Genomic DNA, 24,193 nt, shown 5'->3' on the forward strand with positions numbered 1-24,193 from the left:
TATATATATATATATATATATATATATATATATACATAGTGTTACGAATTTGGAATTCGATTGGACACAACATGCAGGTTCCTTTAGTCAGCTATGTCGATAAGTGCTTGTTCCCTAGATAGCTCACCTTCCATTGTTTTAAGGTTCAGAAATCGATTAGATGCGCTGCGGATCGATTTAATAGTTAGGGAATGAACAATGGAGACATACCTCCCCCTCTTCTGCGAAGAGCAAGAAGAACCCTGCCATCCCGTGACTCATGATGTCAACAACTCCCTCTCACCCGTGACTGAGCGGGGGATGGAGCACGAGGGCATGAGTCATGAGTCACGCCGGGAGCGGGGGAAGGGCGGGGGAAGGGCGGGAGAAGGATAAGAGGAGATCTTTTCTTTGTTCGTGCTCGGGAGTTGGAGTAGTAAACTTTTTGCTTCGGCAGAGAGTAGCCGTTCAGCAGACCTTCGGGTCCTGTTTGGCTTGGGTTAGGGTTGAGGCCTTTGGAAGCTTTTTGCTTCGGCTGGCTCAGTGAGCTTCGGCTGAGGCCTGGCTCGGGAGGAGGCTTTTTGGAGGCTTTTTGCTTTGGTGGTTCAGTGAGCTTCGGCTTCTGTTTGGCTCGGGAGAGCTTTTTGCTTCAAGCTGCCCTCTTTGGAAGAAAGATAAGCCGGTCACTCGGCTCGAGCTGCGAGTGGTGGCTTCTTCTTCTTGGTTCGTGGAGCTCTTTGTTCTCCATTTAGGTTCCCATCTTGGTGTGACTCATCGACCTCTTCTTGGAGGTGGTTCCTTGGGGAAGCGGCGCATCGACAGGAAGGATCGGCGCCTCGTCTCACCAGCACGTGTTGAGAAGCGCAGGAGGTGGTTCCTCAGGGAAGCGACGCATCGATGGGAAGGATCGGCGCCTCGTCTCACCAGCAGGTGTTGAGAAGGGCGGGAGGATTCGCGGGAGCTCGGGAAGGATCGCAGCTCACGGCAATTGGATCCAGTTCGCTCTCGCTGGAGCCTGGGTTCGAACAACTTGAAGACCACACGAGGTGGAGAGGTTCGAGATAGGCTCTGGGTTTCAGATCACCTGTCCTCTGAGCTGGGGCTCATTATTAAAGGCCTCTGCCACCATTTATCATGTGTGTGTGTGTGTGTGTGTGTGTGTGTGTGTGTGTGTGTGTGTGTGTGCGCGCGCGCGCACGTGCGTAAGTGTGTCCGTGTGCCCGTCTAATAAGTTGGAACTGCTGATAAGTGCAAGTGGCTGTACATAATAATATAAGTAGACGGTTGTAGTTCTTTTGTTGTGCTTTTGTTGCTTGGAAATTGCATACGTGTTTTGCCTTGTTTAATTGCATACGTGCTTTATTATAATAAATGTTCTTGTGTGAATGTAAACCTGTTCTTTGCGTCCATTCCCGAATGGAGCTGCCATCTTGCACTCGGAATATAGTTGGTTTTTAAATAGCCGGTAAAGTGATCGGGTCCAACGGGAGTGCGCAATAATACCCCGCTCGGTTATCCTAAATGGAAGCGAGCTGCTTAAGCAGCTCGTTTCCAAGCGGTCCCGTTGAGGTACAATCTCTCGGTAACCTACCCGCGCGAATAATTAGGTAAATCGAAGATTTGGCGATTGGACCCTGTAGCGCGGGTAGAGTACGGACAAGGTTGTGGTGTGGTTGAAAACACACCCGTGGCTGGTTTCCGGCATTGATCCGGAAAGCCTCGACTGGATTGTCCGTTCAGTGGGTGAAGCGACCGCTATTGGATAGACGCGGTCGTTCGCACGCCGACGGGTGGGAATCCACAACAATATATATATATATATATATATATATATATATATATATATATATATATATATATATATATATATATATATATATATATATATATATATATATATATATATATATATATATATATATATATATACCCAGTGTTGCCTGGTGTTGGCGCAGTGGTTAGGGCAGCAGCTTGGGATCCAAAAGGTCCTGAGTTCAAGCCCCATTGGGCCACTGAATTAATACACCAGGGAGTTGACTCAGCCTGTCATCCTTCCGAGGTCGGCAAAGTGAGTACCAGTGCACTGGGCCGGTGTATACCCCGGTTAAAATAGGTGTACCATATCCCTGTGTCGTAAGAGGCGACCAGGGTTGCGTCAGGAAGGGCATCCGGCATAAAACATGTGCCAAATCACTATGCGGATCATACGGATGATCCGCTGTGGCGACACCTAACGGGAGCAGCCGAAAGAAGACGAAGAAGAAGATATACATACCCAGTGTTGTGAGGCGTGAGGGAAGAGGGAAATGAAAAAGTAACACTTTGCAGCCAAAGGAAATTTAGAAATTCTAATACATTCGTGGAAGAGGAAATTACAATTTCACCTGCAATGTAAATTATCTTTGTGAATGTGTACCATGTAGTAGGTGATGCGACTTGGTACACATTCGCATAAAGAATTTACACCACCTCCCCCCGCCCCTGCCCCCCACATCCATAAGTGAGACCACGGCCACATAGCCTATGTACCCCCCCCCCCCACCCCACTCCACACAAAACATGTGTGAGAGACAGAAAGAGAAAAGAGATTTTGTTTTTTACGTGTGTGTGTGTGTGTGTGTGTGTGTGTGTGTGTGTGTGTGTGTGTGTGTGTGTGTGTGTGTGTGTGTGTGTGTGTGTGTGTGTGTGTGTGTGTGTATATATATATATTATTTTTTTTTTACTGTATAAATGACAGCTTATACCTTGTGACAGCACTTACCTTGTGACAGTCTTCTTGGGTTGCTTTATGCAGCTACTTGGGCTTGAGGAGTGTGGGAGGGATCAATCATATATGTGTGTGTTTGTATATAATATACATATACTGTATATATACTGTATATAATATATATATATATATATATATATATATATATATATATATATATATATATATATATATATATATATATATATATATATATATATATATATATATATATATATATATAGCCTAATCTCTGAATAATAACAATAACTAAACACAACTGTTTTATGCAGATTCATACACTGAATTTCTTCATTAAACATCAAGTAAGACGATGTTTATTATATTGTGGTGCAGACTAGCCAACAAGTTGCAGCAATTTGTTCAGTAGCATTACCAATGCTGCAATTACGATGAAAGTGGCACAAGATCAACCAGCAATTATGGGATGTTGTTTGGTGGGAAAACTATTAAATGTCACAAAAATACACCCTCCTGATGATAACCCAAAAGGATCCAGTTATTCACGGGCAAACCCTGGGCCAGGTTCAAGCTTTCTCGCTGTTGTTTGCCCCCAACGAGACCTCTGGAGGCGTGTACTTCCCACTGGGGTCACACCAAACGCTGTGCAAACAATGTAAAGCACCAGAAATAGCTCTTCTAGATTTGCACAATACAGTGTGCGTTCTGCACACACATTTGCTTTAGACATGATATTTCAACAGCAAGATACACGTGGGAATTCTTCAAACCTGGGAATCTGTTGAAATTATGACGCATTCCGAGAACGAGATTCTTACTAAATGATAGTCTTAAGGCATGCAAAAAATGTTACAACACACACTCACTAAATATGTATATGGATATATATATATATATATATATATATATATATATATATATATATATATATATATATATATATATGTATGTATGTATGTATGTATGTATGTATGTATGTATGTATGTATATATTGTTGTGGTTGACCAAATTCGCAAACCACCATTCAGGTCCCTTAGGTGAGATATCTCAGTAAGTATATGTGTAGTTAGGCCCAAACCCGTTGTCTAGAGGGAATAAATGTCATTCATGAGGGCTGCGACTCTTCAGTATAGCCGTTTTTCTTTTACTATCTTTATTTTGGACCAGCCGCCATTATTACCACCACCAACCACGTCTCAACAGCCATCACAACAACAACCACCAACCACAACGCCGCTTCACAACAACAACCACCAACCACAACGCCGCTTCACAACAACCACCAACCACAACGCCGCTTCACCACTACCGCCACGACCTTTACCGTCACAACTCGCCACCATCGAATCACCGTCATCTCGCGCCACTCGTGGGCACCGATGCTGGACTCGTGCGGGGCGCGCACCGAGCAGCCTGTTCAAAAACATCACGGATTTTCCGCAGAAAAACGGATCAAAACGACTCACGCCCACTTTTGTTCCGTCCAATCGGTGAGCGAGGGGCGATTTGGCCCCGCCTCCAGGGCGTTGGAGGGCGGTCGCTATATGCAAATTCATGGATCAAAAAGCATTCACGCCCACTTTTCCTCGGGCCAATGGGGAGCGAGGTGAAAGGTCGGAGGCAGAGGGTCAAAGATGAAAGAGCGAAGCCACGGGGCTTATAAAAACGACTGCGTTCGTCAGTCGAGGAGCAGTTCGCAGTGAGCAGTTCGGAGTTAGCAGTTCGCAGTTGGGAGTTCGCGGAGCCAGTGAAGAGTTGGGACGAGTCAAGAGAGGAGTCGGAGTGAAGAGGACGGAGCTGTGGAGAGGCGGCGGCGGCGAAGGCGGTTGAGGGGGTGCTCGCGACGGATTCGGGGAACTGCGGAGGGAGAGGCCGGCGGCGCGACCGAGGTCGTGGTGGAGACGCTCGTCGCGGGACCCGAGATTTTGTGAAATCCTCCTTTCCCCGAGCATCAGCAACCCCCTCCTGTTTCCCCCCGCGCTGAGATAGTGCGACAAAAGGGGGCCCCCTTCCCACCCCCTACCAGACACTGTCCGCGAGGCCCGCGGAGTTGAGGCACCTCCGCCACTTCGCGTCTCATCATCAGACGGGTAGGCCTGACACGGTCTCGGCCCCAGGCCCGCCTACCCCCTCATCCTGGAGGGTGGTTCTCTTTTCTTTTGCTTTGGGAATATGTGTTGTCGGCGCCGTCTGTGAAGTAAAATTGTACAAGTGTTGCCGAGTGCCCGGTAGTCGGATAGATCTGCATTGTTGCATTTGCTTTTTGTGTAATATTGCATTGTCTTCTTCTTTTACATGTGCTTTTGGTGGAATTGTATATGTGTGCTTTCCGTTCATCGCGAAATAAATGTGCTTATTGTTGAACTGTTTTCCCGCTTCGCTTCGTCATTTCTTTCATTGAATCCCCATCTTGCTTCACGTAAAGGGTTGGTCGTGGGCTAAGACGCCCGATAATTAATCGAACCGTCGAGGCCGACGAATAACACCGCTCGGTTATCCCGATAGTACGGAACGGGTCGCTTAAGTGGCCCGTGTCCGAAGTCGACCTGCGGCGAGGTGCGATCGCCCGGTCTACCCTCCGTGTGGGTACTTAGGTAGGTCGAATTTGGCGAGCAACCCTATCCCACGCGGGGGCCGATTGGCTCGATCGCGGTGAGACCGAAAGGTCCACCCGTGACTGGTTCCCGGCGTTAGTCCGAGAGGGTCACGACTGGATTGTCCGTCCGGTGGGCGACGTGCCGCGATTCGAGTTACGTGGCCGTCAGCACGCCGGCGGGCGTGAATCCGCAACAATAATATATATATATATATATATATATATATGTATATATATATATATATATATGTATATATATATATATGTATATATATATATATATATATACATATACATATATATATACATATATATATATATACATATATATATATATATATATATATATATATATATATATATATATATATATATATATATATATATATATATATATATATATATATATATATATATATATATATATATATATATATATATATATATATATATATATATATATATATTAACCCCCATGCTCTTCCAGCAAAAAAAAGCTGCATAAAGTAACCAAGAAAAGCAACACAAGGCAACTTGGTGTTTCAAACTCTATCCAAGTTCTTCTACAGCTGCAAGCATTCACAAGTAGTACATACATGAGAATCCCAATGCTACACACCCCCTCAGCACCCGGACCGGTTTCATCACCTGCTGGCAAGTTATCAGCGACAGCGCAGACAGAAACGTGCAAAACCGAGGCTCAAAAACATGTACCACATGCAATGCCAATAGCAGTCAACATGTATAAATAACAAGACCCAATCACAAACATGCACCATGGTTGAATAAAGATGGAAGTTAGTAACTGTCTTTGCTTCATTTGAATACGTTTACCTATTTTGGAGAAAATGGGAATTGGAGGCACTGCTTTTCAGCATGATCTCGGATATACGTATATCATAGCTGGGGTGAACAGGATGGCCAAAAGGTATGCACACATCCTCCAAGCCTGGGTTTGAATCTCGACCCAGCTATCCCAGTGTCTCACAAGCAGGGTGATTCATCAATGTGTGTGCCGTCCATTGAATGGATGTTAAACCTGATGTCTCTTCTGCCGACACTAGTTGGTGGACGTTAAAGATCCTATGGTGTCCTTTATGAAGAGTTGGTGAGCTATCGCTGGCACCATGAACAAATTACAAATTCCTGCCTCAACTACTATTGTGAGGGCAATGGCAAACCACCCAATGTAATCATTGACAAGAAACTGCTTCAGCAGTACTGAACCTGCCTTTGGGAAAAACACCAGAATACAAATAAGAATATCATTGCTAATTATAAATAATTATGTAGACATTAAAAAGTCATACATTTCAATTCCTGGACGACTGTGTATTTCGTTGTCAGAATTTTTTGAAAGCCCCACATATTTGGTTCTCTACAATTGGAAGATGTTTTTCTGCTGGAAAACTGATCACAAATTATAATTTGTTTGCTGTTTAAATAGCCTTCAAAAATTATCTTGAAATTCAATATTACAGTTTGAATTTTGTTTCGGGAGGAATATAATTTTCCACTCTTCCCCTTCCAGACCACCCTTGACAAACAGTCACACACTTGCACACCACACACACGTCCTTGCCTTAACCCTCTCCTCCTCTCGACATTCTAAGTAATTATCTCAAACCAGACAACAGTGATCATTGATTCGACTCAACTATGAGATGAGTAAGGTGTAAGTTTGAATCTATGGAGGTAACATACAATCCTTGTACAGTTTTTGCATGCATAAAGAAAGAAAGCAGGTTTCTACCTGTGATGCCAGAATAATTCAAAATCATTAAGATGCAATAACTACAATCAAACTCTGATGATTGAAGTTTTGGCAATTTTTTTTTTAAGGGAATATTCAGTTGTCTAGCTTATCAATCTTTTGCACAACAGACTAATCTTTCATTTGCAAAGGGAGTTGTTCAGCAATTGCTCTATGTTGTCATATTGTAACACTTATTTGTAAATAAATTGAAACAGCACACATATATACATATATACATGAAAGAAAGATCCCAGTGTAATTACAAAAGATGCAACATGACCAAATTTATTATTTATATTCACAAGAAGGTACAGTAGCCTAGATTAATAGACTGAAATACAAAATAGACGCCTCCAGATGGACGTGACTGTAAGAGCTTGGCTCGGGAGGTTAACCTTTAATCCAAATCCAGAATTAGCTATTCTGAATAGCTATTGGTAGTGAAATTGCCAACCAACCAAATCCTTTCCCTGCTATAAGCCCACCAGCACAGGAAACCAAGTAGGAATCAAGCGATGACAGCTCCGCACTCCTCACCTCCTCCACCCTCGAAACACCGAAAATTCACCAAACAGGCCGGTTCTGTGGACAGCCCCAATGATAAATCCCCTTCGGGTCACAGGCTCATGGCGATGGCGCACACACTTCAGTTGGGATGCGGTGACAAAGGGTGCCGTCAGATTGGCAGCGCGACGCGGCTTCGTGCTTGGGAGGGATGAACTGAAGGCTTCTTTCATGAAATCCACGTTCGCTCCGCCCTTCAATCCCCAAGCAGGAAACCCGTGTGTTGTGATGGCTGTACAATGGTAGGAAATTAAGGATGTAACTACAACGTTGGTAGAAATGGCAATTCTGAGTCTCACACATGCATGTGTACACACAGACACACACTGCTGATTGGGTCTTCAGTTGAAGCCCTCAGCATCATTGTGCTTGTACCTGTCAACCTTGATAAGGTCGAATAAGGACCCAAAAGACCTTGAAGACCCCAAAATGCCCCACAGACCCCCTCAAAAGACCCCGAAGACCATTGAGACACCATTTAGAACCTTTACACTCCACCACACCATATTTAAGAAGTTAAATAGTTATTACCTCCACCACAGCTTATTTAACAGGTTAAATAGTTATTACCTCCACCACAGCTTATTTAACAGGTTAAATAGTTATTACCTCCACCACATCTTATTTAACAGGTTGAATAGTTGTTACCTCCACCACACCTTATTTAACAGTTTAAATAGTTATTACCTCCACGACACCATATTTAACAGGTTAAATAGTTATTACCTTCACCACACCTTATTTAACAGGTTAAATAGTTATTACCTCCACGACACCATATTTAACAGGTTAAATAGTTATTACCTTCACCACACCTTATTTAACAGGTTAAATAGTTATTACCTCCAGCATATCTTATTTTATAGGTTAATTAAATAGTTATTACCTCCATCACTAAATGTGAGCATAGGTTATATTTTCACCTCAGTCTGTCTGTGTTTGTGAGCAGGATCGCTCAAAACGTTAAGCACAGATTTAGAAAAAAAAACAACTTCGTGGACAGGTTGGGTGTGTGTTATTTCGATTCGATTAAAATTTATGAGAGATTTAAAATATTTTAAGTGATTCTTCACCATTGAGGCATAGGGCGAAAAACGATACACAGAGTGTTCCAAAAAGACCCCAACAAGTTTGGTTGTTGATATATTTAGAACCACGAATGATACAATGATACCCTTTGGTATATATATATATATATATATATATATATATATATATATATATATATATATATATATATATATATATATATATATATATATATATATATATATGATACAGAAACTCATCCAGTTTTGTACACACTATTCAGGTCAATCAAACTAAAAAAGTGGAAAAGGAAACGAATTAGCACTCTGCACCCAATAGGCAATGACAATTTTTACAAGGGGTGACGAGACATTGTGGCCTCCTTATAGAATACATGTTGGTAACTTGACTCCTTTTATGATTTTCTGGCTTGGAAGAAATTAATGGAGGCAGATCGAGTGGTGCAGGGTGTGAATTTTGTTGTTTGGTGGTTTCTTTGACCACAAAAGTAGTATTTTGAGAATGGAAGATATATGGAGATGTATATCGCACGTAGCACAAAGTAGGGTTTTTGGTTCTCTCCAGCACGCAGTACAAAGTAATTGGTTCTCTCTGTCCATCTCACAGACATCAGTCGATGATTGAGTAATTACTTAATTTCAATTTAATTATATATCTTGCACACTGTAGAACGTCAATCTGCAGCTGAGCAGTACTTTTTTTCTGAATTTGACAAATTGTATGGAGTCTCTTCCCAAGTGCACATGGGTACTTGCGTAAAGCAATTGCTTCAGTCTATCTGTTAGTCTTGCACTCAAACAAAATTGAAAACCATTCCAAACGGGAAACTTACTGATTTGGGGACATCATAAAAGATGCAAAAACATAGGACCACTGGACCTGTAGCTTATCTGGACCCTGGCCTAATGTTACAACCCAAATTTGGAAGCATTCTGACTGGTGGCTCTGGAGAAAAAGATTTTTGAAGAAATTTACTAAGTTGGCCATTTTGACCTACTTAAAGTCACGTAACCGGAACAAGCTTTGAATTGCCCGTTACCAGTCAAGAGCGGAACGCTGCTGCCAAATTTTGGCCGGATAGGCCCAGCAATTTGGCCGGAGAAGTTGAAAAAGGAGACAGACAGGCAGACAGACGTTCAATGATGACAATCAATACCTTATCTAGAATTCCAATTCCAGATGAGCTAAAAACAGGCATGAACTAGAAGCGCACTCGGTGGAGTGCATACCTCCACCAGGCTGAACAGTTTACGTTTTGTATCCCACTGATAGGCTGGATCTGGATCCGGACCTGAACCAAAATCTCATCGGCTTGTTGTTGTCACCAAACCAACTCATCCATTGAGTTTTGTCACAACTCGTCCACAACATTTTGAGATATCATGCAATACATGATGTTCTAATAACACTTGGACAACTTTGGCTGTTAATATATTTAGTGCCACAAATGATACAGAAACTCATAAAGTTTTCTTAATTTTCAGGTCTGGTGGTTTTATGGAAAGGAAAATGATGACTCCACAGGAGGAAGTTCAGTGCGACAAATGGTTCATCGAGATGAGATCCAACACACAAGTTGAGTGTAATTTCCGTACAAGATATGGAAGGAATCTGCAATCGTGGACTAGTATCAGAAAGTGGGACAAGAGGTTTAAGGAGACTGGAAGTTGTCATAAACAGAAAAGAACCGGTCGACCAAGCACAAATGTGCCAGATGTTGAACGAGTGCATGAATCATTTCAAAAAAGTCCCAGAAAATCAATATGACACACATCCAGAGAAATGGGACTACCAACCACCACTGTAGACAGGATTTTGCATAAACGACTGAAGAAATATGCCTAAAAGGTTCAGATTCTGCAAGAACTCAAGCAAAATACTGCGGGATATGGTCTGGCATTCCACTCTTCTCACCAAACTGTCTTCCTATGGAATCCCAGGCAACCTCCACTCTTGGCTTGCAGACTTCCTCTCCTGTCACAGTCAGGCTGTCTAGGCTGGAGTGCCTCAAGGCAGTGTTCTGGTCCCAGTGCTTTTTCTCATTTTCATCAATGATCTCTCCAACTCTCTGGGAAATCCTCTTTATCTCTTGGTTGATGACTCCACCCTCTGCCGTACCGTCTGTCATCCCTCAGATCGGCAAGCAGCAGCCTCTTCACTCTCTGCAGAGCTGGAGAAAATCATAAGGTTGTCCAACAAATGGAACATTTCTTTCAACCCTGACAAATCTCACAATCTTACTATGTCTCTGCAAAAGGAACATGTGGAAACCCTCCCCAACCCCTCTCCCCACCTACTTTCTAAACAATCTTCTTGAAGAAGTCCTTTCATTCAAACTTTTGGGCCTCACGATCTGCCATGGTCTTTCCTGGGAAAGCCACATCTCCAAGCTGGCCTCCAAAGCCAGTCACCAACTGGGCATCCTCCGTCGGGCAACTGGGCATCCTTCCTTGGCACACCTGAGCTCCTGACCACGTACAAAGCTTTCAATCACACCCTGATGGAGTACTGCTCTCCCCCTCTGGGCTGGTGTTCCTGCATCTCACCTTTCTTGGCATCATGCTTTGTATATCAAGGCATTAAGGATCATTGCTATCTCCCGAGATGAGGCTGAGTTTTTGGGTCTCTCAACGCAGGCAGGGCTTTGGTCTTTCCGTTTTCTCCCATCTTCTCTCTGTCCTTGCCCCCCCCCTCTCCCCTGATATGTCTGCTATCTGTCCTACCCATATTTCTGCAGGGCATTCAAGGTCCATCAGCAACACCCTTCTGGTTAAATTACCAAAATCAAGAATCACTGCTCACCTTCATTTTTTCATTCCTCTTTTTTCCCCACCTTTGGGACAAACTCCCACACACTCTTCAATCCCACTCTTCCCTCCAGTTCTTCAAAATAGCTGTTCACCATGTCTTATCTTCTCCTATCCAAAATCATGATCTTTTCTACCCCCGTTAATCCACCCCAAACCCACCTCCATCACTTACCTTGTTTTCCTTCCTGAAAGTCCCTGTCGTATCCATGTTGTATACCCTGTGTACACTGCCCCATCCCTCTCCCTTCCAAAGATTTTCTCATGTCTCTGTTCCCTACTGTTTTGTGCTTCCCTCTTGTCTCCTGCTCCCCTTGTTATACGTTGTGTGTATTTGCTCTCATATGAGCCTTGACATCATACTGTGTACAAACATTATATATATATATATATATATATATATATATATATATATATATATATATATATATATATATATATATATATATATATATATATATATATATGAAATGACAGACCCAAACGCAAAGCGCTTGCCTTGAAAATGCTCAGTCTCAAAGAGGATGACGAAGACTCCCTGAAAAAGGTCATGTTCACAGATGAAGATTACTTTCATGTATCAGGGATGGTCAACCAGCACAATGTAAGGATCTGGGGCTCTGAAAACTCCCACATCATCATTGAACACACACACACACACACACACACACACGACAGTGCAAATGTCAATGTGTGGTGTGGCCTTCTCCATCACTGCTTAATGGGTCAGATTTTCTTTGTGTAGGATACAGTGAGCTCAACAATTTTCATGAACATGTTGGAAGGATTCGCCTTCCCACAGATTGAAGACCTGCAACCTGATATCATTTTTCAACAGGACGGCGCTCCCCCTCATGGGGCCTTAGACTTTCGAGCCGTCCTGAATGAAAAATTTCCAGGTCGCTGGATTGGCCGAGACAGACCAACTGCCTGGCCCCCAAAATAAGCAGGCATAACCTCCCTTTATTTTTCCCCCCCTTTGGGGTTTGTCAAAGATGTTGTGTACAACACCAAGGTGGCAAACTTGTGGGATCTTCGTTCTCGGATCACAGCTGCATGCACACTGGTGGACGCAAACATGCTGAGATGAACATGACAAGAACTCGTGTACCACCTTGATGTCCTGCGCGCTATAAACTGAGTTTACAATGAAGTGTATTAAACAAGTAGTGAGACTTGATTTTCATCGAATCACCCCACAAATGCTCCAGAAAATGTCCCACAAAACATACAGCCAATATTATTCTCCGTAATGACAATGATGGAGCACAAACAGATCCACTGGACACTTGAGGCTTGTGTCATATAATTTTAAATGTGTAATGAAGTAAAAGAGTACTACAAATGTATGTGGTATACCTTGAAGAACCCTTCAGTCTTGTCAGGTAATATAATAAAAGGCAATGTCACAATTTTTATTCGGGATGACAAGACATTGTGGCCACCCTGAACAACTCACCTCAATAACTGGCAATGTCATCGCCAACTATTCTTCCCACAGTTCACCTCCGGGTTGATGTACTTTCCCCTATTGCTATCATACATCTCCTCCATGTTATCCTCCAAGGCACTGATTCATTCATTCATTGGGACCATACTCTGTGCAGAGCATTGGAGCTGCCTCAGCAGTCTCCTGGACTAATGGACACAATCCCAGATGGGTCACCACTCCAACATAGGATACCAGAAATGTGGTACTCATTTTGCCAACCTCAGAAGGATGACAGGCTGAGTCAACCCTACCTGATATTAAATCAACAGCCAAGCAGGATTTGAACTCAGGACCCAAGGTTCCCAAGCCCACCACTCTAGCCATTAATCTAACACCAGGAATAAGGCAGTGATGACTTTCCCAATATAACCTGCCTTTTTGCTGCTGACCTGAAGACTATGTCAGCCATAACCATGTCATGCATATCTATTCAGGGAACATCAACTGCCACTTCAAGTGTGCAACCAATAGCCAGTAATGAGCATTTGCCAGACTTCTTTCCTTAATTCTCCTTACACCTCTCATAATGTGGCCCTATCTCACAACCTCAACACCTCTCCACCACCAACCTCCTCACCTCTCCTCCATTCTCTCCATGAACCTCATCATCTCTCAGTGCACTATGTTCACCACAACCACCACCATCACTGCAAGCATTTCATCATGCTACCCCTATCCCTAATACTAGTGGCAATGCTAATGAGCACAGAGTCAGTGCATGCTGCAGGGTTCTATGACCTCCACCCCAAAAACAGATTTCCTCTTCTTCCAACTCACACACGCATAAACTTGCTTGCGATCAAAGCACATCAAACATGGACTTCAAGAGAAAACTCAACACCATAGGCTCCATCTTCCAAATCTCTTGGAAATTCAATGTCCTTCATGCATACATTTATCCAGAGACCAGGCTTTACCCACCAAAAACCTTGCCTCCCAAGCTGCAGTATTCCCATCAACTTCTGGTGCAACTGCTCTTACATCTCATCCATCTGATCTCGATTCCTACTTGCCTTCTTCTTCCGAACAGCATCTTCTTCATCACTACATCAGTGTGTGTGTGTGTGTGTGTGTGTGTGTGTGTGTGTGTGTGTGTGTGTGTGTGTGTGTGTGTGTGTGTGTGTGTGTGTGTGTGTGTGTGTGTGTACAAACTGGATCAGATGCAGTCTGTTGAAAACACAGAAGCTTTTGGGTCAGAAATAAGTACCACCCAATCAACCTCAACCTACATTGTGCGACCTGCCTCCACAAACTTCCTCCAAATCCAGAATTAGCCTTTCACCGCAACCTGAGTCATTCTGTCACATCTCTCTTTATCGCCCGACACACTCCACGTCAAGCCAGAAATGTATAAATGGAATCATCAAGATATCCTCTACAGTCTAAATCCCACCAAAAATGGCTGGAAATAAACTCACCAATCGTTCTTCTAACACTCTGCTTCCAGCTCAATATACTTTTCTATTTTCCTCTCATGGACTTCCTCCATGTTCGCTTCCCAAGGGACTGATAACTCCCCCGATATGACCTCCTTTGTTGCAACTGACCAGATGACAATGTCAGGCTGCAATGTTGTCAAGCAGATCTCCTCCAGAAATACTATTTGCTGCTTTAGGTCTGCTACCACCTGCCAATCATGAGAATTTGGAAAACCTATTCCCTTCATTGTCCTCCTCACACCTCTTTTTAAACTGAACATCTCTTGCAACATCTGTCTGTCTGTCTGTCTGTCTGTCTGTCTGTCTGTCTGTCTGTCTGTCTGTCTGTCTGTCTGTCTGTCTCTCTCACCACTGCTAGTGCTTGATTGTGCCACTACATTTACCTCCTTGTGAGAAACACTACTGAGCATGCACTGAATGCATCCTGCACCACTTCTCAACCTCTTCACCAAAAGCACCTCTCCTCCTATAACAACTCCACACCCTCAACTTTGCTGGCAATGGAAGTACATCATACATTTCCTCCAACAGGAAATTGAACACTATTGGCTTGATCCTTCAAATCTCGTGCCACTTCAAATCCTCACCTGTACAACATCCCACCATGTTCAAGCCCCCTGTTGTGTCTGTCCAACTGCCTTTACTTATCTCATCTCCTACTCTTTTTTATCTTAGTTCCCTCTCAACCATCTTCATCCTTTCCTTCGCACATACATCACGCTTCATCCACCCAAAATCCTGCTTCCCATGCTTCACCATTCCCATCAGTTCCTCCAGTTGCAACTGCTACTTTAATTTCATCCACCTCAGCTAGTAACTTCCACTTCCGTCTTGCTTTCTTCTCTGGGAGAGCATTCTTCACCACTGGATCACTCAAGTCCCATACAATCATTAACTCCCACACCCTCACTATCTTATACTCTTCATTTATTGATGTTAAGAGAAACCTGAGTTTTCTGAGAGAAACCATAAAAACTGATGTTCTTCCGACAGCATGGTACTCCGAACAATCTCCTCACAAACCCGCTCACCAACACCACCATCTTCTCTTAATGCTCCATCGTAATATCATCAACCATCAATCACCACAATACTCATGGAATTAATCCAAACTTGAAACACCATATCTTCAACTTTCCTGGGAAACCACATCCATCAATCCTCCTAAAACCTGTCAGAAGCTTGTCGCTTACTTCATCCACCCTTCTCACATCATTCAACTCCACCGTATACCATCTTCCCAAGCTCTTCATGGGGGCCTCTGCCAATGATGGCTTCATCTACCATCAGAGAGGCCAAAAGCACCTGCCCTCCCTTTAAGAAAAACCTCTAAATTCCGGTAAAATAAATGTAAACAATGCACAACCACATTTTCTCGATTGTAAATTGTCTTGAGCAATCAGATTTGAAATCCAAGATACACTTTGCATTCTTTCTGTGTGGGATAGACATACAACGACACACAGACACAAAACTATCAGATTCATGTGTAAGTAAATCAAAGTAACACTTCGGTCAGCAGGAGAAGGCTGTCATTGCCAACAACAGCCTTTGGGCCTGCACCAGTGCGAATTTCACCGAGATTGTTTTCATGGTGAATTCTCATGCAAAACCTGATGATTTGTGGATCCAGGTTACACAAAACAATTCTGAATATGAATTCTAAGCAACAGTCTTGAAATGCGAGTTTACAAATTTGGATTACAGTAACCTTACTTGGTTGACGACGTGCCAACGTGACACTGTGTACATTCCAATGGTGTTACCTCCAGCAAAGCCTTTGAATGAATTCCTTATTCCATAGTGAGTCTTGAACAGCATTTTTGGGACAAGTCTTTCATGAAGCGGTTGGCACAGCCTGTGGTTCGATTTGAGTAAGTTAGACCAGGAATTCGTCTATTGTTCAAGGCGTTGAGAGTTTGCCTAATCTTCGAGAAGGACACAGTGGGATGTTTCATATCCACCAACGAATGCTGGCAGATGGAACTTTCAGTTTGTCGTCCATCCGCAGGACAGAACATACATTGACGAATCTCCCTGCTTGTGTAACACAAGGATGACAGTTTATAGCTGGGTCGGGATTCAAACCCAGGCCCGACAGTTCGGAGGTGGGTGTGCACAACTGTAGCCTATCCTGCCAGCCAACCTCATTTCTTATGGCCATTGACATACTTATTAATAACATGTTAACTTATAAACTCTTCATTCATGAAATCCATTGTTAACTTCGTCTATCGATGCAGATCAACAAGACCTTTCACAGTGACCAGTGATCTGTGTTCATCAAGATGATCCAAAGTAAATATAACGATACACATGGGAAAAAAGTTAAGCATGCCTACAAAATAGTACTGTTTGGGAAAAAAAGATATTGAATTAAATTCAATTGTTCTCTCAAATATAAATGAAAGAACCCTCCCTCCAAGTACACGCTGTGTTTCGATTCATCACTCGACCAAAGCAATTTTGCACACCCAGTACCCTCCAGCACGGGAAGAGGTATCAACTTGAAAAAACACTTTCACCTTGTCAAGGTTTAGATAAGGTCACAATGTAATTGCATACTTCCATTGGCTCATGTAAGATTTGGTGAAGTCCAAATATATCAAATTATTGGGATGAACAATGCTGGGAGGTCCTACAGTGAAAATGGACTTCAATCGGATTGTTAACAGTCAATTAGTCCACAAACATAAACAAACCACTGACATTAAAGACAGACCTCAATCTGGGTGATCTCTTGCAGAGAAAATGCAGCTGTGATCAGGCCTATCAGACATATTCCTTTTGTCACAAAAACAATGTTCTCGCACAAATATAATCTTCCTCATAATGTATCCACGAGAGCTGTCCAGAGCCGGCTTCGTGCTGCAGGTTACAAAGCCAGGAGACCGATAAGACTCTTCTAACCCCAGAACAAAAACAGCCAGCTTGGCATTGTGCCAGGCATGTCAATACTGAAATCTCACTCGCATCCTGGAAGAACATGAATTGGTTTGACTAGCAAGTTCTCCGCGCCTGCACGGGATTCGAAATGGGGTAGGGATCCATTCATCCATCGGGACCATACTCTGTTCAGAGCGTTGGTGCTGCCTCAGCAGTCTCCTTGGCTATTAGACACAATCCTGGACAGGTCGCCGCTCCGACACAGGATAAGTAAAAAAGTGCTGGCACTCATTTTGCCAACCTCGGAAGGATGACAGGCAGAGTAAACCCCACCTGGTATTAATTCAACAGCAGAGTGGGATTTGAACTCTGGATCCTCGGATCCAAAACTCACCACCCTAACCATTAAGCCAACACCACGCATGGGTAGGGATGGAGATGGCAAAAATGTAAATGGCATCTTCTGTCGTCGAGCCGGCAAGCTGGGAGCAACAATTCGCATTTATTGCCACATCTGATGCAACTGAAATGCTCTATTGGCGATGAGGTGCTCAATTTGAAACCCTTTGTTCAATATATGTAGCTTTTTGATGCCTGGTGTCATAATGAAAAAATTGTCTTGGTGTCAAATCCAGTGACCAATTGCAAATTAATAGTCGGATGAGAGCCAATTTCTCCTGCATGCGACTGATGATAGAACTCTGGTTTAGCACTAACCTAACACAGCCTATACACCCAATAACTTTACAGAGTCCAATCCTTTTGGTGGCAGATTCGTTATGAGATAGAGTTTCCTGTTGCAATTGTAAACTTGACATAATTAGTGTTCAGGTAAACCTGACAGCCAAAATGTACCATACAGAAGTTTTGGGTCATGTTTTTGTTCCACATTTTCACAACTACCGGTAAGCACTTCTCACAAGACCTGCATTCATGGATGACGATCCCAAACCCCATTGTTCTGGTGCAGTTATCAAAGCAATGCCATCAAAACATTTCCCTGGCTAGGAAGGAGTGCTGATCTTCATCCAATAGAGCATAGTGAACGAGTTGGCATCACAATAATGTAGAGCAGGATGATGACTGTTGCTGCAAGAATTGCCTAAGAAAGCACCATGGGGTGGCATGTCATGCTGGACGAAATGGCTGTGCCATGTTTAAACAGACTTGCTCTGGATGACTAATCCATGGTCCCAGTTTGAATTAACTGGTCTTAAGTTTTGATGTCAGCCTACTTGCCCACACCTCAGGTCTCATCCATTTGGATTTGTCTGCAGTAACTTTTAAGTGTGAATATGTCTTAGTATTCCATGATGTTGAGATAAATTTGTGCAAATACGAGTGAGTACATGACCATGACATACTGCACTTTCCATGTCGTGATCCATGATAATGCCTCATTGTTAAGATTTCTACTCCTGAGTTGTTAATATTTTTACACTGACCAAGACGCACAAAGACGAAAGCCTCTTTTTGATAATCCCAAGGGAATTGATGAGCTTCCTGGAGATGTACCAGTCTTTAGACCAGCAAACTTGAGTGTTCTTAGCACCAAGCCTCCCCTATCTTCTTCAACATTATATCTGTTATCACTTTTTATCAATGTTTCTTATCACGTCATTCTCCGCCTATGACTCATTCACAATTTGTTTCTCATTCACAAGCAATTGGTGTGAAGTGCTCTAAAGATTTCCACAACCTGGTTAAGAGTTTCCTTCCCCTTCCAAGAATATCTTGAATATTCCAAAGCTGCACTGTACAGCAAAACTGCGCTGTCAAGGCTTTTGGGTAAGCATTACAGTTCTGAAATAAACTTTGTTTTAAGCTTATATTGCAGTCTTATCATCAAGTTTTCAGTACAGCTTACGCAGCTTATGCTTATCATCATCTACACTTGATGACACAGAATTATCATATGACTTTCATCAGGATCCAAAACAAGGTTGAAGAGATGCAGATGCAGAGCTGTAGATATTTGTGCTTACGTCACAACATGCATCTCATTATGGCACAACCTATTAATTCAGCTTTATAACAAGCAATGATGGTGAAGAATGAGTTACGCTGATGAAATACAGGAAATTATGAGACAAACAACACGGCCATGCAAACAGCAATGATGGACAATGAGGTAAAGATACAATGGGTGGTCAGTAACTTGCAGCCTGATTTTTGAAAGTTAATCAATAAGATGTTACTACAACCTCCACTACTTCTTTAATAGCCCCAATTATTCCCACTTTTATGGAGGGGTCAACCGAGGAAAGTTTTGTCACAAGTCTTTAACGAACCGGCTGGTCAAGCCTGACATTCAACTGAAAGTGACAGGTATTTTGAACTTAGCTCGGATGCAGGCGATACGTCGCCAACACTTCATGTAAGATCATCGTGAGAGATTTAAGGTCGTCCGACTAATGCGAGCATATGGGATGCACAGCGTAATGTACATCCAAGGTACAGCACACTTTGTGATGCAATGCCTTGCCTGTGAAACACCAATCTGACTGTTTATTATCAGGTTATGACAAAGAGAGGAGGGTGATAAGATTCAAGAAAGTCTAGATACTTTATAAATCGGCCAAAAGAATGTCATCAGCAAGTTAACATGAGCAAATGTGAGGTGCTGGGGATGGGTAAGAATAATGAAAATAGGGAATACATAATGCAAGGGGCAATCTTGGAACGTGTCACACAGGAGAAGGATATGGGGATGGTAATACATATGATATGGGGAGTCGGAGTACCAGGCAGCAGCAGGTAAAGCAAACATGGTTTTAGGTTGTATTTGCAAGGGGATAAATGATAAATTAAAGGAGGTAGTGTAAACACACTAGAGAATTTAGTAAGGCCTCGTGTAGAATATTGTGCACAGGTTTGGTCACCACATCCAAGGAAGAATATAGGTAGCTGCTATGGAAAGGGGACAGTATCGGGCTACTAGATTGATCACAGGGCGAGCTTGACTCAGCTATGAGCCGTGGCTGAAGGAGACAGGGCTTTATACATCAGAAAAAAGGTGGTTATGAAGAGATGTGATCGAGATGTTTAAGATAATGAAAAATATCGACAAAATTAATATTTTTCAGCAGAATTACCAGTCACGGGACAAGGGGCTATCACCTGAGACTCTTCTTCTTCTTCTTCTTTCGGCTGCTCCCGTTTGGGGTCGCCACAGCGGATCATCCGTATGATCCGCATAGTGATTTGGCACATGTTTTACGCCGGATGCCCTTCCTGACGCAACCCTGGTCGCCTCTTACGACACAGGGATATGGTACACCTATTTTAACCGGGGTATACACCGGCCCAGTACCCTGGTACTCACTTCGCCGACCTCGGAAGGATGACAGGCTGAGTCAACCCCCTGGTGTATTAATTCAGTGGCCCAACGGGGCTTGAACTCAGGACCTTTTGGATCCCAAGCCGCTGCCCTAACCACTGCGCCAACACCAGGCTATCACCTGAGACTAAAGAAGAAAATAGTTAGGACAGTAAGTACGGCAGGATCTTTCACTCAGCGAGTAGTTAATGCATTGAATGGTCTCCCTGAAAAAGTACTGTAGTGTTAGCAGGAACAGTAGATATGTTTAAATTGGAATTATATTGGTACTTAGAAGCTTTGTTGGATAGAGGGATGCATGGATATTGGCAGGACTGGTAGCAGTGGTAAGTATCCTGGGTAGGGATTGGTGATCATATACATGTGTAGTGATCATGATATCTGCAAGAGGTTTTTCTCAAAAAGTGAATATCACAAAAAGTAAAAAAAGAAAGAAAGAAAAGATAAACACCCCCCACCCCCCCCCCCCCAAAACAAATACTCCAGTGACATCCCTGTGCAAGAATATCACAAAATACAGAGAATCATTAGTTTATTTTTTTCTTGTACTCTATTTCCTTTCTTATAAGAGTGACCAGACTGACTTTCTGGGAGTCAGTCTGGTCTTGACAATGACAATGACAATGGTCGTAAAGATAAATCAGAGGTAAGCACTCGATTGTCACAGCTAAAAGTTTATAAGAGTATATTAATGGCCCCACAGTGAATTTCCAAGAAAAGGGAATTACGTCCCCCGACCTGCTCAAAATCCAAATTGCTATTCCAATCGACTGTTCCAGCATAGCAGCTGACATACGGCTTGGTTGCAATGAGAAGTTCAGTATCTCACAGACTGCAGTCCAAGCCAGAAGTACCTATATATCTGTAAAACCTTATTTCCCATTTCCAGAAATGCAGGATCTACAGATGGTCAAATTAATCGATGGCATGGGCCTCAAATTTGCTGAATATTTTTGGTGAATATACCAGAAACAAAAGAATCTGGAAATTTGCTTTTCTTTGCCTTCAGCCTAACCTTGTAAATGGAAGTCAAGCAAGTGGATAGATTCCAAAGGGATGGGCTGGCACTGCTAGAAAAAATCTTGGCGGAGTGACCTGGGACCGCAGCATAGCAGCTGACATACAACTTGGTTGCAATGGGTACTTCTGTATCTCACAGACTGCAACCCAAGCCGGAAGTACCTATTTATCTGTAAAATCTTATTTCCCGTTTGCAGAAATGCTCATAAATAATGTAATTGATTCCGAAATAGAGTGGATATGTGGTAGGCACCCCCTCTTGGTCAAAACCCTTGCAACAAGTAAGACAAAGGTTCAGGGTCACCATTGCAGTGAAGGGGTGCTATTTGACGTGTGTGTGTGTGTGTGTGTGTGTGTATAAATATATATATATATATATATATATATATATATATATATATATATATATATATATATATATATATATATATATATATATATATATATATTTTTTTTAATACTTGTCTGGCTATACAGTTGTATAGGCTCTGCTATTCAGGCATTATCTTAGCCCCCGACTTCACAGCAGGACTGTACTGCAGCCACAACTGTTCTCCCCTCTGGACTGGCTCCCCTGTCTCACATGTTGCTCAGCCTGATGACATGGCAACCAAAGCCTTAAAAACACCAGTGGGCCCATTAGTCCATTTGTCCAAATTTTCATTGTGCTTCTCGACCTTGTAGCATACCTGCCTGCTGTATTGCTTGGGTATTACCTTGCCTTTAACCAAGCCCAGATATGTTTGGGGCAGGGGGTATTATATGTTTGTTATTAGTAATTGCAAATAATGCTTCGATTATTATTGTTGTAATATTATTAGTATTAATTAATTTATGCTTTGTTACAATGTTATCATTATTGTTGTTGTATATTTTTAAATTAGAATGTCATTCCACAAAAGGACCTATTCAGCTGCTCCATACACCTTAATATGGCGTGCATTTAAAACATGGGAATTCTTCCAGGTTCGTTGTTGTTAATTACCAAAATCAACTCAGGCGATTATGACAATCATATCGGTGTATGACACTCCAGATGAGAAAGCTCCAGTAAAACCACAAAAAACATGACGCGTGCACGCACACACACAAAAACACACACACACACACACACCTGTATTGGAATCTTTCATAAATAATCTGAGTCTATGGGCCAATGACCTGACTATCACAAACAGCTCCGATGGCCTCTCAGCCTTCTACCGGCTTCTTTCTGGTCTTGCACCCTCGACTCTTTCCGTTCTTTCTTCACCTAAACCCAGGTTTCCGCAGGACTCACACAGTCCACTATCAACACGTTTTGTGTGGAACTACCTGAATCAAGGATCACTGCTCATGTCTACTCATTTGCTCCTCTATTTTCCCACCTGTGGATCAACTTCCACATCCCCTTCATTCTCATTCTTCACTTCAGGTCTTCAAGATTGCTGTTCTTCAGATCATCCCCAATCCAAAACCATGATCTTTTCTCCCCTTGTTATCCTGCCCCACCCCGATCTAAGTTCCAAATTTTCAGTTTTCCCTCTTGAGAGTTTCCTTATGTATCGATCTTGTCCACCCCATGCATCCTCTCCCCCCAGTCCCTGCCCCCCCATTGTTTAATTGCCTCCCTCTGTCTGGGCCTTCAGCTCTGCTGTTGGTGTTTCCCCTCTCTCTTGCTCTCTGCTGTTCCTTTTGTCCTTTTGCATCTCGATCCGTTCAGTGTACTAAAACTAGTTCTTCCACGAGCCTCAACTATGTACATACAACTAATAAAAACATTTTCAACTACAATGGCACTCTATGATTCCACGCCGTCACCAGATAAGCATCCGCCCAGATCATTGCATCATTATACAAACTTGTACTAAGTTTGATTTGAATCCCTGAACCCTGGATCAAAATATTAAATAATTCTGGCTGCCAGACCATACATCCGATGAGATTGAAATTTCAAACATATATCCCCCATCATGACAAGATCAGAACTGTGATGTTTTAAGTCAATTTATGAAGTGGTTCAAGAGAAATAATATTTTAAGTTTTTCGTTCAATCCAATATGGTTGTCAGACCATGTGACCTGTTAATTATTTATAAACACTCTGGTAACCACAAGGCTTGGGGAGCATGTGGGTGAAGATTCCCCTCGATCTGTCAAGCCATTCTGGAAAAGGTTTTTAAAGGTTTATTCAAAAAAAATCAGAGCTGCCAAACCATGTGACCTATAATGTCATAGGTGGCTAACGTTTTATTCCTCATGGATAGGCTATCATACATGTGAAGTTTCACCTCGATCTGTTCAGCCATTTCAGAGAAGAAGATTTTTGAAGGTTTGTTTGTTAAAAACAAAATGGCTCAAAGCTACATGACCGATGACATCATCAATTTTATCCCCCATACAATTTAGCCCCAGATGACCCTCAAAAATTTTCATACTGATCGGATAAAGCATTTGATGTATGCGATTATAACGTCATAACGAAGACGCCGATGACACCATCAAGAAAAATCACACTTCTTTCCATGGGCAGTATCATACATGCACAAAGTTTCAA

General features: G+C 42.6%; 1 protein-coding gene across 7 annotated transcripts in view; it reads right to left on the reverse strand.

Annotated features, from left to right (window-relative positions):
- The window catches only part of LOC147020373 (FERM domain-containing protein 4A-like), a 327,216-nt gene that overhangs the window by 177,579 nt on the left and 125,444 nt on the right, over positions 1–24,193 (reverse strand). The window contains exon 1 of one of the 7 annotated variants that reach the window (XM_085895689.1): positions 7,598–7,798. The exons of the other annotated variants lie outside the window; for them this stretch is intronic. The gene's annotated coding sequence lies outside the window, so the exon portion shown is untranslated. Of the gene's footprint in view, positions 1–7,597; positions 7,799–24,193 lie in introns of those variants that run through there. 7 annotated transcript variants of the gene reach the window in all.

This window comes from Eptatretus burgeri, chromosome 9 (genome assembly GCF_056783735.1).
Source record: "Eptatretus burgeri isolate ZD-2024b chromosome 9, Ebu_testis_v1, whole genome shotgun sequence".
In the NCBI taxonomy this organism is placed as follows: domain Eukaryota; kingdom Metazoa; phylum Chordata; class Myxini; order Myxiniformes; family Myxinidae; genus Eptatretus; species Eptatretus burgeri.